We start from the raw sequence: 18,726 nt of genomic DNA, 5'->3' as shown, positions 1-18,726 counted from the left end.
ATTTCTCTTGGCAGATAGATTTCTAAGTATTTTATATTATCTAAAGTGATTTTAAATGGAGTTTCTTTTTCTAACTCTTGCGCTCAATTTTGTTAGAAATATACAGAAATGTCCTTCAAATTTGCTAAAGTTGTTCATTATTTCCATTAGCCTTTTAGTTGATTTTCTAGCATTCTTTAAATGGACCATCATATCATCTGCAAAGAGTGATAGTTAAGTTTCCTCATTCCCTATTTAAATTTCTTTTTCTTCTCCAATTGCTTCTGCTAGTATTTCTAGTATAATATTAAATAATAGAGGTGGTAATGGACATCCTTGCTTCATTTCTGATTTTATTGTGAAGGCTTCTGACTTGTCCCCATTGCAGATGATTCTTGCTGATGGTTTTAAATATATACTCATTATTATTTTGAGGAATGACCTTTCTATTCCTATGCTTTCTAGTGCTTTCAATATGAACGTATGTTGTATTTTATCAAAGGCTTTTTCTGCAACTACTGAGATAATCATGTGATTTCCGTTGGTTTGATTATTGATATGACCAATTATGTGGTTGTTTTTCCTAATATTAAACTATCCTTTTATTCTTGGTGTAAATCCCACCTGGTCATAGTGAATAATCCTTGTGATAATTTGCTGTAGGCTTTTTGCTAGCATTTTATTTAAAATTTTTGCATCTATGTTCAATAAGGAAATGAGTCTGTAGTTTTCTTTCTGTTTTTGGTCTGTCTGCCTTGGGAACCAGTACCATATTTGTGTCAGAAAAAGAATTTGGTAAGACTCCTTCTTTGCTTATTTTGTCACATAATTTGTACAGTGTTGGGATTAGTTGTTCTTTAAATGTTTGATAGAATTCACTTGTGAATCCATCTGGCCCTGGGTATTTTTTCTTAGAAGTTCCTTGATGGCTTTTTTTTAATTTCATTTCCTGAGATGGGATTATCTAAGTATTCTATTTCCTCTTTTGTTTATCTTGGCAATTTATATTTTTGTAAATATTCACCCATTGCACATAAATTGTAGTAATAGGAGGAAGGAGGAAGTGGGGGGGTCACCAAAAGCAAAATAGAAATTTTGTTGTTATAGGCATTCAGAGATATAAATTTTCCCCTGAGTGCTTTGGCTGCATCCTATAGGTTTTGATATGTTGTCTCCTCATTGTCATTCTCTTTAATGAAGTCTGTAATTGTTTCTATGGTTCCTTCTTTGACCCACCTATTTTGGAGAATTAGACTATTTAGTTTCCAATTAATTTTAAATTTGCCTTTCCATGTACCCTTGTTAATTATGATTTGTGCTGCATTATGATCTAAAGGTGATACTATCTTGTTTCCAAGAAACACATTTGAGGAAGGGTGAGAGACACAGATTCAAGATAAAAGGCTGGAGGAGAATTTATTATGCATCATCTAAAGTAAAAAAAAAACCAGGAGTAGCAAATCATGATACTAAACCCTTCCTCAAATGTGTTTCTTGGAAACAAGATAGTAGGATTCTGTTTTTTAATCCACACTGCTATCTGCTTCTATTTTATGGGTGAGTTCATTCCATTCACAGTAAGCAATATGGTTGCTAACTGGGTAGTGCCCTCCATCATATTATCACCTTTAGATCTTGCTCTATTCCCTTTCACTCTTTTCCTCCTCACAAGTATTTTGCTTTTGGTGACCCCCTCACTTCCTCCTTCCTCCTATTACTACCCTCCTATCTTTGTCTTATTCCCCATCTACTGCTCTGTAAGTTGATAGAATTCTATACCCCACTGAGTATACTTGTTTTTCCCTCTCTGAGCCAGTTGCAGTGAGAAGTTTAAACATTGTGTATCACCATTCTTATCCTCACCCTCTCTGTAATGTTTTCTCAAGCCTCTTTATGTTATATAATTTACCCCATTCTATCTCTCCCTTCCCTTTACTCTCAGTGCAACCCTTTCTATAAGCCTTTGATTGATTTTTTACATATCATTCATATACATACATATCCAATCATACATACATATTGTCCCATATCATCACATTTACATATACATTATATCATCATACACATCATATCATCATAGTGTAATAGTTGAAATTAAATCATGAGGCTGTTAGTAGCTTTATTACATTGAAGTAGTGATAGCAAAGAGAGAGAACTGTAGGGAAGAGATTGAGAGTTGATTAGCTTACTACCTTATTTGCTGTTTGATGGATTGAAGCTCACTACAAAAGGGGGGTTCCTTTGGGTTCCAAGCTCCAGCCAGGAGGGAGAGAGTGAAAGAGGGGGGTTGGAGAGAGAGGGAAAGAGAGGGAGAGAGAGGGAGAGAGAGAGAGAGAGAAGGGAAAAAAAGAGAGAGAGGAGAGCACTTAGTGCTGCCTTGGTCTCACCTTATAATCAAATTTTTCCACCTACCAGCTCTCTGGAATCAATCATAGTTCCTATATTTACCTGGCACCACCAGGGGCAGGGGGCAGTGCCTGTGGGATCAGTTTCCCATCTCTTTGGTTTCAACTTTCTTTCTCTGAGGGTTTCTCTATATTTCCACATCTCAGTGGTAAAGGATCTTCCAGCTCCTTTGTTGATGACATCAAAGTGACATGGGGGGGGGTGGAATTCCCTCCCCATAATAGTCAGTTTACTTCTCTGCCTTCTTCCTGAGTAAATTCCTATCTTCTCTACTACTGAGAGTAATTTTTGAGAATTATAGAAATCCTCTTTCTATGCAGACATATGAATATTTTGACCTTAATGAGTCCCTTAAATTTTCTCTTTCTTATTTTCTTTTTTGAGTTTCTCTAGTGTCTCATGTTTGGACTCCGAATTTTTTATTAGATCTGGCTTATTCCTCAGGAATTCTTAGAAACCTTTTATTGAATGACCATTTTTCCCTCAGAAAGAATATACTCAGTTTTTCTGGATAGGTGACTCTGGTTTTTTAAACCAGATCTTTCAACTTCCTGGATATTATATTTCATGCTTTTTGATACTTTAATGCAGAAGCAGCTAGTTCCTGTTTGATCCTGATTGTTGCTCGATAGTAGTTGAATTGTTTCTTTCTGGTTGTTTGCAGTATTTTCTTTTTGGCTTTGTGGCTCTTGAATTTAGCTATTATATTCCTGGAAGTTGTCATTTGAGGATTTCTTTCTGGAGATGATCTATGAATTCTTTCAATTTCAGTTTTTTGTGGTTTGAAGTTCTCTGGACAGTTATCTTGGTAATTTCTTATAATATGATGTCTCATGTTTTTTCTTGATCATGACTTTCAGGCAGTCCAATAATTCTCAAATTGTCTTTCCTAGGTCTATTTTCTAGATCAGTTGTTTTATCCATAAGATATTTCATGTTTTTCACTTCTTTTAATTCCTTTGATTCTCTTTTATTGTTTCTTAATTTCTCATGAAATCATTAGTTTCTAGATGGTCAGTTCTAATTTTTAAGACCTGATTTCCCTCTGTCAGTTTTTGGTTCTTCTTTTTAAATTGGCCCATTTGTTCTCACACCACTTTCAGTCCTCTTTTCCAATTTTCCTCTGCCACTCTTAATTGATTTTTTAAGTCTTTTTTGAGCTCTTCCAGACTTTGTGTCCAATACATATTTTTCTTTTGGACTTTGCATGTTGCTTCTTTTGATTTTGCTGTCCCCTCTGTGTCTATACCCTACACTTTGTCTCTATAAAGTTAGGTGCTTTTTTATGTTTGCTCATTTTTCCTATCTAATTATAAGTAGAGTCTTTTCTGGGAAGTCAGGGTACTCTTAAATGTCAGTCCTTCCTTGATGTTATTCTCAGGTTATTCTCTGGGTCTGAGGGCTGAGAACTCTGGGAGTCCACTCCCTCTGCTGATTTAATTTACCCTTGAGATACTGATAGTTTAAGGACTTGCCTCAGGCTTTGGCTTAAGCTTTTGATTTCCCTCTGAACTTGATCATGTCAGGAGCTGCACAAATTCTAGTTCCAGGTTTAGGGGCAAGATTTTGGTCTCTCTGTGTATTTGATTCAATCAGACACATGGGTGATTACCCTGTTCTGGAGCTCCACCCTGAGGCCCTGGCAAAAAGATCTGGACCATCTCTGGGGTCAAGTACCCCAAATTGGGATTTACATCCTCACCACAGCCCAGACTGGGATTCCTGGCTTCACTCTGGGCCCACACAGATCAACTCCCTTCAGCCCAGATTGCCCTGGGCTAGGATTCAGGATTTCTCCACAGGTTTGAAATTTCAGGGGATGTGTATTGGCTTGGAACATTATTTGCCCAGGCAGGATCTCAAGTTCTGAATGTTAGCTTGAACTTAAATTCGGTACCTATGACAGCAGATTAGGTTACAGGTTAGGGGGTTGTTTGCTCTTGGTTTGCTCTTCACTTTTTGCTATAGCTTCTTGCTAACTCTGCTCTCCTTGTGTCCCAGTACCTCCAAAAGTCCATTGTCTACTTTTTGGTTTTTTCTTTTTCTGAAAGTTGTTTCACTTTTTCTCCTTTTTGGTTCTTTCACTCTTGTGTTTGTTTTGTGGCAATTTTTTAATCTTGGTTGGAGAGAATTCTCATGATGACAAGGAGCTGCTGCTCTAGTTACTCCTCCATCTTGGATCCATCCCAGGAAGTTCCTATGGACTTCTTATAAAGTGTGACCATGCATTATGGGGGAGCTCAAGGTGAATCCCAAGTTTGGGACAGGTACCCTTTGCAAGAATGCAAGACTCCAAAACTTAGCTTAGAAATAAAAAGAGAGGTTTATTAATTTAGAATTCATGTTGAAGTGGCCAGGAGGAAAGTGCAGGTGGAGAAATGCCTCCTAGAGGAGATAGATTCTGGACTTTATGTACCTTATTGACAACAGGGGCTCGGTGACCAGCCATGATGGTTGGGCAGAAGTAGGAGATGTTTATTATATGACTGGGGCTAGAGAAATGTTTGGTGTCCAAAGACAAAAAGGGTGACTAGGAATAGTTTAGGGAACAAGTAGATGACCTATATACAACCTAATGGTATCAGAGCATAACAAGATTTATATATATGTCCATCTCAAAATCTAGGGAAGACTCCAAGGAGAATATTTCTCTCAGGGGTCTTCCCTTATTGTGGCCAGGGTCATCTTTTCCTCATCACTGCAAGAATGCAAGGAAGGACAGGAATTTTCCTGCTTTCTTTTTGACTTGAAATACTTCTGGAGTTTGGGAGGTCCAAAAGAAACCCAGGGTCCCATGCTACATACATGTCTACCTCACAAATTCTCTACAATGCAAATTTTTTTCTTACTTTCAAGAAGTCCACCAGGATGCTTACAAGTGTGCTCCACCTCCTTAATTCACCTGGGCATGAAATAACATTCTAAGTAATAAGTACACTTCAGAAATGGCCTACCTATTCTGGGATCACAAAACTCTTATGCAAATTTATATCAGAGATTCCCTAAATATCATTTAGGATTAGACAGCTATTAAAAACTAAACATGTTACTTCCTCATAGTTCTTCTCTATAGCTTGAGGTCTTTAAATTTTCCTGGCATCCAATTAGAATATTCAATGGATTTCTTATCATTTCAGGGAATTGTCCCAACAAAAATTATGATATAAGATAAGACACACATTAGACTCTTTCCTTCAGATGCAAAAGCTATATCTTTCTCTAAAAGCTTTGTCATGAGAAATATTTATTAAGCATTAGTGTTGAATCTTTAAATGTGAATTATATATTAAACCCTGTAATAGTGGACTTTTACCTTTTCCGAAACACTGTATCTTTCGACCTGTTGCTTCTTGACCAGAAATAAGCTTATAGAAATATCACTTACTCTCTCAATATATGGATAAACTTTCCAAAGCAAAAGACCTATTTCATATTAATTCCCATACCTTTTGCATATTTTTCAGTAATAGAATGTGTCACCTTTCAGTATTTCACTTGCTTTGATGGTTTTTAAGGTCTGTCCAATGTGTAATTTCAAACTAATAAACAATTCCTTACATATTATGCAAGCAAATGATAAGTTGCTGCACCTCCAAGATTGTTTGGATTAGGATAACATTTCTAGTTTTGTTCCAAATTCATTTGTTCTTCCAGGACTATACAAATTGTTGTGATATTTCCATTTGTCTTAATTTCTTTCTTTTTTGATCCAATGAGTTCTTGTTAATTATTTACCTGAATAATTCCTGAAATAAGTAGTATTTCAAATACCAGAAATTTTCTTTAATATTTTTGTGATGCTTATTTCAGATTGTACCAAAAAATTTCAGAAGGTTACTTTGGAGCAGATTAAATGTCTAGTCCTATTTCACTGAAAAGAAAGGAAAAACATTGGATCAAATAAATCAGTACAAACTCAATAAGATATGACAGCAATTAAATGTGATGTCATAACCTTTTTTTCCTTCTTACTCATTTTCAGGAAGGCTAGTGAGTGAACAAAGTGGAAAACTCATATGTACCTGAACTTTTGGGAAAATATTAAAGGGGAGTGATCTCAAGAGTACAGAGCTATGTCAAAACAAAGATAAACTAAAATAGAACAAATACTTTAAATATCATACGATTATAGATGAAAAGGAGTGGAAGGAAAAACTTAAATCAAAGTAAGGTCCAATCCTTGCTCAAAGCATGTATTTTCAAGACCTTCCATTTGGAGACTGTGATGAAGGGATTAAGGGATACTATCTTTTTTGGCCTCTTTCCCGAATAAGTTGGTCCATATGAAAGTATGACACTTTAAAAAGACAGTAACTTATACTATAAAAGATCCAAAAAGTCCTCAAAGAACTTTTTGCACATCCTCAGTCTAACTTTCTACTGCTGTACCTCAAGTATGTAAGAGTTTCTGTTTTTAACTTTGCCATTGGGACCATGGCATTCACTGTTCTGTGACATTCTCCTCAGTAGTGCCTTCAAAACGACACATCTTCAATAAAAACTATTTTTAGATAGTGTTTGAAGATTGCTGTTCAAACTATATGTAGGCAGTTGAACACAAATGCACAGCCTTGGTATTCAATTTCCCTTGATGAATTAATAATTGACAGATACAATTTTTCATCTTATTTTATTTTCAAGTTCTATTCCTCATACACAATAGGCTTTTTTCTTTACCTATTTCTTTGATTTCCTTCTTTCAAAACAAACAAAAATTAAAAGGCCCTTTGAGATATCTTTTTTCCTCTCTATTTGCCATCAGCTCTAAATCAAATCTAAATCAAAATTGCTTTCCAAGAACCTACCTAATACCCCAAATGAGCTGCTCTTTATTTCCTGTCTCTTAGGCACATAGATTTACATCTTAAAATTCTAGCCCAACTCACTCATTCTGTAGATAAGGAGACTGATTCTAACAAGTGAAGCAGTTTGTCTAGCATCATGGTATTTATGACTAAATTGTAGTCAGAATTCTAATTCAGTTCCTCTGACTCCAAATCTTACTCTTTTAACTCTGGGATGTCCTGTCTTGTTCCTTTCTACATATATAGCCCATTCAGATGTAACAAAATATCTTCTCCTTCATTCCTTACTTGAATGAACACGTTTTCCTTTCATCTAGACCCTTTAGCTCTCTACTTGCATCAAATCCCATTTCCCTATCTTTAGTAGAAAATATTACCAGGTATATCAGCCCTTTCATCCTCTCTCCACACTATAAAAGACATCACCCAATAAAAGATTATATATATATACATATATATATATGTATATATATATATGTATATATATATATATACATGTGTCTTTTGTGTGTATATTCATTGGTTCTTTCTCTGAAAGTGGATATTCACAAGTTATTCTTCAAATATTACTTCTATAGCAGTATATAATGTTTTCTTGGTTATATTCATTTTGCTCTTCATTATTTCATGTAGGTATCTCCATGGTTTTTTAAAATAAATTAACCTGCTTGTTATTTCTTATGGCATAGAAAGTAGTATTCCATCACAATCATATGCCATAATTTGTTCAGTCATTCCTCAATTGACAGACATTCCCTTGATTTCTAGTTCTTTGCCACCACAAAAAAAGCCAATAAAAAAATTTTGAAACATGTAAATTCTTTTCCTTTTTCCCTAACCTTTTTGGGAAATAGACCCAGTAATGGCATTGCTCTACTTGCTTTAAAAGTTTTTTTCTTTGAATTACATTTAGTTCATAATCTGCATCTATTTATTTGTCTTTAATCACTTATAATTATATATTTCCTAGGTCTAGACCTATGATTTTATCAGTAAAGGGAACTTCTGATGAAGAAACTCCTCTGTTGATTCAGATAATTCCATTAACATTGGTTGTCTGAGAGTGTCCTGAGACATTTGCCTAGAGTCCTAAACCAGTACTTGTCACACATTGCATCTAAAGTTATGTCTATCTGACTAGGAGCCAGGGTGGTATAGTGAAAAGAGTGCTAGAATCATAGACAGAAAATGTTTTTGTTATTGTTTTGTCATTTCACTTGTATCTGACTATTTGTGGCTTCATTTAGAGTTTTCTTGCAAAGATCCCAGAGTGGTTCACATTTTCTTTCCAGCTTATTTTACAGATGAGGAAACTGAGGCAATCAGGGTTCAGTGACTTGTCCAGGGTCACAGAGCTAATAAAAGTCTAAAACTAGATTTGAACCAAAACAGGTGCACTCTATCCATTGTGCTATCTAGCTACTTCATAACTGGAAGAGAAAACCTAGGTTCAAAAACAGACTATTATTTAGCACTAGTATTAACTTGGGATATTCATTTCTCTGGGCCTCAGTTTCCTCATCTACAAAACAAACAAGCTGACTGAAGTATTTTCTAAGGTCCTATATAAATCTAAAATTATGACTTATGTGGACAGCTATCTACCCACCAAGCCACATTGAATCTCTCATACAGACAGAAGCATATTTAAAATCTACATTTTCATGATCTAAATTTATCTGTAGGGAAATAGGCTGGATTATCACCTCACAGAACAAACTTGAGAACACAATATTTATCTCCAACTAAACACTAATGAAGAAAAAAGGAGTAAAAGGAAGACAAGGGAGAAGTGGACAAAGCAGAGGATTTCTTGGTCAGTAGCATCTGCTTTTGAGCACTTTGAAATTTCTACAGTCTCTAAAGAGTCAAAAAAATTTAACTGGTCTCAATATTCAAAGCCTACTTCAGAAGCTTGGATGAGATGATTTTTAGGTCACACAGGAAGAAAAAAAGCATCGATGAGTCAGAATAAGAGCTTACTCCACAACCTAATATGCAAGATGAGCCTATTTTTCGTTCCTTCTACTTTGGTGTTGGCACATTTGAATTTTGTCTCATAACAGTGTCACTTGAGGACTAGGAGTTTTTATAGGGAGGAAAAAGGTACTTAGCCAGGTGCATCTAATTAGTTTCCTACCTCTAATGCCACATATAGGAGAGCACCATTTAACAAGGCCAAAGGAGTTTCCAGAAAATGTATTTGGGAGTATCATACAGTATGAGGAATTGTATCTAGAACATATTGCAAGAACACATAGGCATTGAAAACCAGAGCTTTGGGAGAGAAAACAAGGATATTTTCACCATTCAAAGATTGTCCAGACATTGTTATGTGGGGTGTTAGAGAAATTTATTTATATATCCCTCCTATGTTTGTAATTGGCCAAAAAAATGGAATTGCATATATTAAAGTAGGTAACCTGTACAAGATTTTTTTTGATCCTGAAGAATCATTTTTTATTTAAAATTTTATTTAATTAATTAATTTAGAACATTTTCCCATGGTTATAGGATTCATGTTCTATTCCTCCCCTCCTTCCACTCCTTTCCATAGGCAAAATAAAATTCCGCTGAGTTTTACATGTGTCACTGATCAAGACCTATTTCAATATTACTGATATTTGTGCTAGGGTGCTCATTTTGTGCCAATATCCTAATTATATTCCCATCTTTCTACGTGATCAGGCAGTTGTTTCTCTTCTATGTTTCTACTCCCACAATTCTTCCTCTGAATGTGGATAGTGTTCTTTCTCATAGGTCCCTCATAGTTGTCCTGGATCATTGCATTGTTGCTTGTAGAGAAGTCCATTATATTCTATTTTACCACAGCATAACTGTCTCTGTGTATAATGTTCTCCTGGTTCTGCTCCTTTCACTCTGCATCAATTCCAGGAGGTCATTGCAGCTTACATGGAATTCCTCCAGTTCATTATTCCTTTGAGCACAGTAGTATTCCATCACCAGCATATACCACAATTTGTTAAGCCATTCCCCAATTGAAGGGCATACCCTTGTTTTCCAATTTTTTGCCACCACAAAAATCATGGCTATAAATATTTTTGTACATCTTTTTTCTTTATTAACTTTTTGGGGTATAAGCCCAGCAGTGCTATGGCTGGATCAAAGGGCAGACAGTCTTTTAGAGCTCTTTGGGCATAGTTCCAAATTGCCATCCAGAATGTTTGGATCAATTCACAACTCCACCAGCAATGCATTAATGTCCCAATTTTGCCACATCCCCTCCAACATTTATTACTTTCCTTTGCTGTCATTTTAGCCAATCTTCTAGGTGTGCGGTGGTACCTCAAAGTTGTTTTGATTTGAATTGTTCTAATTATTAGATATTTAGAGCACTTTTTAATGTGCTTATTGATAGTTCTGATTTCTTTATCTGAAAATTGCCCATTTATGTCCCTTGCCCATTTATCAATTGGGGAATGGTTAGGGTTTTTGTGCAATTGATTTAACTCCTAATAAAGTAATTAGACCTTTGTTTTAAGTATTTTTTCCCAATTTGGTGCTTCCCTTCTAATTTTGGTTGTATTGGTTTTATTTGTACAAAAACTTTTAAATTTAATGTAACCAAAAATATTTATTGTACATTTTGTAATTTTTTCTAACTCTTGATTGGTCTTAAAATCTTTCCTTATGTATTTTTCTCCACATATACATTAATTCTAATTTTTCTAAGATTTTGTTCACTTCTCTTACCTCTTTCTTATTTATGTTTTTTGGTTTGATTTGTCTAGATCTGATAGAGGAAGGTTCAAGTCTCCGACTAGTATAGTTTTATTATCCATTTTCTCCTTAAGCTCCTTCAATTTCTCCTTTAGAAATTTGGATGCAATACCATTAATACTACTGATATTTCCTCATTGTTTATACTGCCTTTTTTCAGGATGTAATTACCTTTCCTGTCTCCTTTAACTAGATCTATTTTTACTTTAGTTTTGTCAGATATCCTGCCTTCTTTTTCTCAGTTGATGCCCAATAGATTTTGTTCCACCCTTTAATCTTTACTCTGTATGTGTCTACCTGTCTCATGTGTGTTTCTTGTAGACAACATATGGTAGGATTTTGGTTTCTAATCCATTCTGCTATTTGCTTCCGTTTTATGGGTAAGTTCATCCCATTCACATTCAGTTATTTTTACCAGCTGTGTATTCCCCAACATTTTGATTTCCTCTCCTTATCCTGCCCTTTCTTCTTTCACTATTTCCTTCTATACCAGTGTTTTGTTTTTAATCACTCCCCTTAATCCCCACCTTTATTTTACTTCCCTTTATCAACCCCCTACCTTCTTATTTCCCTCTTATTTTTCTTTAGGGTCTTTTTGAGTTACCCCATCCTCTCTCCCTCCCTAGTATTGCTTCCCTCCCCACCAGTCCATTTGTTATCCTTCTACTTCTCTATAGGGCACAAATCAATTCTCTGCCCCAATAGATCTGATTGTTCTTCCCTCTTTGAGTCAATTTCAATGTACATACAACTTAAGTATTTCCTCTCTCCTACCTCTTTACCTTTCCAGTGTATGCATCTTCTCCCCCATTCCCATCATGCAGTTCTTTATGAAATATAATTTTACCCCATTTTGTCTCTTTTCCCATTTCTCTTGATATTATCTTCCCATTTCTCTTAATATTATCCTTTTTTACCTCTAGTCTTATATATATTTATACATACATGTATACATCTTGACATTTTATCCTATACAGTTTGTCATTGTTCCCTCAGAGTATGCTTCTTCTAGCTATCCTGATAATGATAGCAATTTTTAAGAGTTACCAATATCATCTTTTCTTATAGGAATACAAATCATTTGAACATATTGGTGTTTTGATTTTTCCCCCCTCTCTTAATTACCTTTTGGTGATTCTCTTGAGTTCTATGTTTGGACATCAAATTTTCTGTTTAAATGTGTTCTTTATGAATTCTTGGAAATCATCTATTGTATTAAATATCCATACTTTCCCCTGCAAGAAAATACTTAGTTTTGCTTAGTAGTTAGTTCTTGGTTATAGGCCTAGTTCCCTTGCTTTCCAGAATATTGTATTCCATGCCTTCTGGTTCTTCAGTATAGATGTAGCCAGATCCTGTGTTATCCTAACTGTGGTTCCATAGTATCTGAATGACTTCTTCTTAGCAGCTTGTAATATTTTTTCCTTGATCTGGTAGTTCTTGAATTTAGCTATAACATTCCTGGGCTTTTTCAGTTGTGGATTAAATGTAGGAGGTGATCTGTGGATTCTTTCAAGCTCCACTTTTCCCTCTTGTTTGAGAATGTTGGGGCTGTTTTCTTGGATAATTTCCTATAGGATGATGCTCAGTCTTTTCTTTTTGTCATGATCTTCCAGTAGTCCAATAATTCTCAAATTGTCTCTCCATGATCTGTTTTCTAGATCTAAGATTTTGTCAATGAAGTGTTTCATATTTTCTTCAATTTTTTTATTCTTTTGATTTTGTTTTATAAATTCTTGCTGTCTTTTGAAGTCATTTGCTTCCAGTTGTTGGATTCTAATTTTTAAAGACTGAATTTAATCCCTTTTTGCTCATCCTTCTCCTTCTGGTCTGATTTTCTTTGTAGGTCATCTTTCACTTTCTTTGCCTTATATTCAAGCTGGTCAATTTTGGATTTCAAGGCACTATTTTCTTGTTTAAGTTCATGTATTTTCTTTTCCCATTTGTCTTCAGCCTCTCTTGATTGGTTTTTGAGTTCTTGAGTTAATTGAATTTTGAGTTCTTCCAAAGTCTGTGTCCATTTCCCTGAAATTTATGGTTTTTTCCCTTGGTGTCCCTTGATACTCCTCTGATCCATTTGCACTTTGTTCATTTCCTGAATAGAATCTGTTGGTTTTTTCTTTTTCTATTGTTTACTCACAATTTTTCCTTCTTCCCCCACCATAATTGACTGTAATCTTGCTCCTTGGATTATTCACTCTATTTTGGGGTTTGAGCTATTCAGCCCTGGAAAGGCTTCTTCTCTGCTCTGTTGACTCATTAGATTAGTGCGATTAGTGAGCCCTGGGGCAAGATCTTCCCAGCTGGTAGTGAAAATTAAAAATGTGATTGTGGCTACTTTCACTGCAGTCTGTGGGGGAGGAATTTTGGAGCTTCCCTGCCCTCTGAGGACTTCTTATCTGCCATATTGATAAGATTAAGCCAGGGTGGAGCTGATCTGCAGAGGTTGATGTACCCCGAGGCCAAAATCTCAGGAAAAGGGGGGAAGCAATGTAAGATGAAGTGTTTGGTCACCTTCTCTGTGCTTTTCCTGTAGCTGCCTCTCTGCCATCTGTGATCAGAGCTTTGAATATAGCACAGCTGTACCAATGAGGCACTCCCTCCCTCTGGACTAGTGCCCTTGCCCACCCAGAGGTTCCAGGATCTGCTGGAGACATTAGGTGGGAGAGGGGACCTGGGAATCTTCTTTTTTCCTTTCCCCTCAAACCTGATAGTTCAAGAATTCAGGCTCTCTCTCTCTCTCTCTGTCTCTCTCTCTCTCTGTGACCTTTATAATTTTTGCATGCTATTATGTTCCCTCTTACAAATGAGGAATCTGAGATTAAGTGACTTGTCCTGGATTACACATGTAGTAAGTGTCTGAGATCAGATTAGAACTCAGCTCTTTCTAACTCTAGGTCTGGTACTCTGAAATCAAGACCGTTTTGCAATGCCAAGTTCTCTTGGGGCAAGTGCTTAGGTTGAACAGTATTGTTATCTCTACTAAGGAGGCCAAGGCTGGCTATAACTACTGGCTATAAGTACTTAGGTGTCATCTTCACAAGGGTTATTTATCTAGATGATGCCTGTGGGAGATGGATGTTGTCTAAACAGACTACCAATGGTAACTGGTTAATATCTGACACTTTGGGCAGAACCCTTAGTAATGTGTTGAGCATCATAAGTCTAATAAAGGCTCTACAATATAAGTAAGCATCTTGAAGACAAGGACTTCCTTTAATTTTAGTTTGCATTCTAAGCTCTTTGCACAGTATCTAACACATAATAGGGACTTAATCATTTGTTGAATTGAATTGAAAGGGAAAATAAGGACCTACAACCATAACTTCTAATTCCAAGACCAATAGCTTTTCCCTATATCCTGATTACTTCTAATAGTCATTTTGAAGGTCCCAAAACTAATGCATATAAGGTGCTTTGTAAACCTTAATATACTGTATAAAATTAAATGCTTTTATTGCTAAAATAACATAAAGTCATGGAATGAAATAGCATTTATCAGAGGTTATCAAGCACCTCAGGCCACATCTCCTTTTACCTTTACCAGAGAAATGATGATTATTTTGTCTACTGCTGTGATCTTAAAGCAGCAAAAATAAAATTAAAAAAAAATGTTTTATCCAAACAGCTCTTTGTGCAAAAGGCTGTGCTGCATGTCACACAGAATTCTGTACAAAAGTTCTGAGGAGTGAAGAAATCTAAAGAATTAAAGGCAGTTCAGTTTCAGACCAATTCCATGAAAATGAATTTGACTTGAAACACAAAACTCACAGATTCAATGGAAGAGAAAATTGAATATACACCGGATTTACTGGAAGTGCATTTGGATAGTTCAAGAGATCATCTGCACTCTCAAATACAAACTTCAGCTTGTATTTTAAATTCTTTTGTCCTGCTTTCCAAAGGCAGAGCCTGTCATCATTGGTAAATACTATAAAACTTTAAAGAATAAGGTCAATTTATACACTATATTTTTATGGACATATGACTTAAACAAGCTGCTTCTGACACTTTTTTACCTGTGTTGTTTTAGGCAAGTACTTTAACCTCTCTGAAAATTATATCCATATTACTACAAATTGAAAATTATTATATATGTTAAATTACTATATAAATATCAGTTGTTGCTAGTTATGATACAATGAACTCTCCACTGCACATTTTAGGGATTTTCCATGTGAGTAATTTCTTTTTCTTCTTCACAGTTTTTACAGTTTTCTTCTCTTTTTTTCCTTACCTATCCCCTGAGCTTCCAAATGGTTTTCCCCTTAACTCAGGGGTTGGCAACATATGGCTCTGAAGCCATATCTGGCTCCACCTCCCCAACGGCCAGTCTGGGCAGAGCCCCAGGATATGCCCCAGGGGGCCCTTCAACCCCCCTCCCCATATTCCAGCACCTTCAGCCTCCATCCTCCTCCTTCCACAGGCCATTATGGCTCTCACGGCCAAAAAGGTTGCCGACCATTGCCTTAACTTGATGTTTAAAGGAAAAAAATGAATGTGATATTAATAATAATTGCAAAGGTAAATCTTTTAGCAAAAGAATGAAAACATCAGAACTTCTGGGGGCAGAGTCAAGATGAGAGAGTTGCTCAAGCTCACCAAGAGAATCACTTCCAACAAATATTAAAATAACAACACAAAACAAATACAAGAGTGAAAGAACCAACAAGGAGGCAGAGAGAAACAACTTTGTGTTGTTATTTTAATATTTGTTGGAGGGTATTTTCATGGTGACCTTGAGCTTCTCTGCTCTACTCTGCCATTTTTGCTCCACCCCCAGAAGTCTGGTTCATGATTTTAGATACATGCTATTTATCATTTTGAGGAATTTACTCTTTCCTCTAATGTTCTCTAGAGTTTTTAAAATAAAAATGGGTATTGTATTTTTTCAAAAGCTTTTTCTGTATGTGTTTAAATCAGTGGTTCCCAAACTTTTTTGGCCTACAACCCCCTTTCCAGAAAAATATTACTTAGAGCCCCTGGAAATTATTTTTTTTAATTTAAACATTTATTAATATTCATTTTTAACCTGTTTACATACTTTATGCCCCTACTTTCCCCTTCACCCCCCTGCTCTCCCCCCACCCATGGCCGACGCACATTTCCACTGGTTGTAACATGTGTCCTTGTTCAGGGCCTATTTCCATATTGTTGTTAGTTGCATTAGTGTGGTTGTTTCGAGTCCACATCCCCAATCATGTCCACCTCAGTCCATGCATTCAAGCAATTGTTTATCTTCTATGTTTCCTCTCCTGCAGATCTTCCTTTGAATGTGGGTAGCATCTTTACCATAAATCCCTCAGAGCTGTCTTGTGTCATTGTATTGCTGCTGGTTCAGAGGTCCATTACATTCGATTTTACCACAGTATATCAGTCTCTGTGTACAATGTTCTTCTGGCTCTGCTCCTTTCGCTCTGCATCAGTTCCTGGAGGTCTCTGCAGTTTGCCTAGAACTTCTCCAGTTTATTATTCCTTTTAGCACAATAGTATTCCATCACCCGCATATACCACAGTTTGTTCAGCCATTCCCCAATTGAAGGACATACCCTCCTTTTCCAGTTTTTTGCCACCACAAAAAGTGCAGCTATAAATATTTTCATACAAGTCTGTTTATCTATGATCTCTTTGGGGTACAAACCCAACAATGGTATGGCTGGATCGAAGGGCAGGCATTCTTTTATAGCCCTTTGAGCATGATTCCAAATTGCGAGCCAGAATGGTTGGATCATTTCACAACTCCACCAGCAATGCATTAATGTCCCAATTTTGCCACATCCCCTCCAGCATTCATTTACTCTACCCTTCTTTCATTTTAGCCAATCTGCTAGGTGTGAGGTGATACCTCAGAGTTGTTTTGATTTGCATTTCTCTAATTATTAGAGATTTAGAACACTTTCTCATGTGCTTATTGATACTTTTGATTTCTTTACCTGAAAATTGCCTATTCATGTCTCTTGCCCATTTATCAATTGGGGAATGGCTTGATTTTTTATACAATTGCTTTAACTCCTTGTATATTTGAGTAATTAGACCCTGTCAGAGTTTTTCGTTATAAAGATTTTTTCCCAATTTCTTGTTTCTCTTCTGATTTTTACTACATTGTTTTTGTTTGTACAAAAACTTTTTAGTTTAATATTATCAAAACCATTTAATTTACATTTTGTAATTTTCGCTTTCCTTTCCCAGAGATCTGACAGGTATATTATTTTGTGTTCACTTAACTTATTTATAGTTTCCCTCTTTATATTCAAGTCGTTCACCCATTCTGAATTTATCTTGGTGTAGGGTATGAGATGTTGATCTAAACCTAATCTCTCCCATATTGTTTTCCAAATTTCCCAGCAGTTTTTGTCAAATAGTGGATTCATGTCCCAAAAGTTGGGCTCTTTGGGTTTATCATACACTGTCTTGCTGATGTCATTTACACCAAGTCTATTCCACTGATCCTCCTCTCTATCTCTTAGCCAGTACCATATTGTTTTGATGACTGCTGCTTTATAGTATAGTTTAATATCTGGTACTGCCAGGCCCCCTTCCTTCACATTTTTTTCATTATTTCCCTTGATATTCTTGATCTTTTGTTATTCCAAATGAAATTTGTTATAGTTTTTTCTAATTCAGTAAAGAAGTTTTTTGGTAGTTTGATAGATATGGTGCTAAATAGGTAAATTAATTTGGGTAGAATTGTCATTTTTATTATGTTAGCTAGTCCTACCCATGATCAACCAATGGCTTTCCAATTGTTTAGATCCAGTTTTATTTTTTTGGAAAGTGTTTTGTAGTTGTTTTCATATAATTACTGTGTTGTTTTGGTAGATAGATTCCTAAGTATTTTATATTGTCTAGGGTGATTTTGAATGGTGTTTCTCTTTCTACTTCTTGCTGCTCTAGTGTGTTGGAAATGTATAGAAATGCTGATGATTTATGTGCATTTATTTTGTATCCTGCAACTTTGCTAAAGTTGTTGATTATTTCTACAAGCTTCTTAGTTGATTCTCTAGGATTTTTTAAGTAGACCATCATATCATCTGCAAAGAGTGATAGCTTAGTCTCCTCCTTGCCTATTTTGATACCTTCAATTTCTTTTTCTTCTCTAATTGCAACTGCTAGTGTTTCTAGTACTATGTTGAATAATAGAGGTGATAATGGGCATCCTTGTTTTACTCCTGATCTTATTGGGAAGCCTTCTAATTTATCCCCATTACATATGATGTTTGTTGATGGTTTTAGGTATATACTGTTTATTATTTTTAGGAAGGGTCCTTCTATTCCTATACTTTTCAGTGCTTTCAATAGGAATGGATGCTGTATTTTGTCAAAGGCTTTTTCAGCATCTATTGAGATAATCTTGTGATTTTTGTTTGTTAGACTGTTGATATGGTCAATTATGTGGATGGTTTTCCTAATGTTGAACCAACCTTGCATTCCTGGTATAAATCCCACCTGATCATGGTGGATGATCTTCTTAATTACTTGCTAGAGTCTCTTTGCTAGTATTCTATTTAAGATTTTTGCATCTATGTTCATTAGGGAGATTGGTCTATTGTTTTCTTTCTCTGTTTTTGATCTTCCTGGCTTTGGAATCAGTACCATATTTGTGTCATAAAAGGAATTTGGTAAGACTCCTTCTTTGCTCATCATATCAAATAATTTGTATAGTATTGGGATTAGTTGCTCTTTGAATGTCTGATAGAACACACTTGTGAATACATCAGGCCCTGGCGATTTTTTCTTAGGGAATTCTTTGATGGCTTGTTCAATTTCTATTTCTGATATGGGATTATTTAGGGAT

This window comes from Gracilinanus agilis, chromosome 5 (assembly GCF_016433145.1).
Source record: "Gracilinanus agilis isolate LMUSP501 chromosome 5, AgileGrace, whole genome shotgun sequence".
NCBI lineage: Eukaryota > Metazoa > Chordata > Mammalia > Didelphimorphia > Didelphidae > Gracilinanus > Gracilinanus agilis.
Note: the sequence above shows the minus strand (reverse complement) of the source record.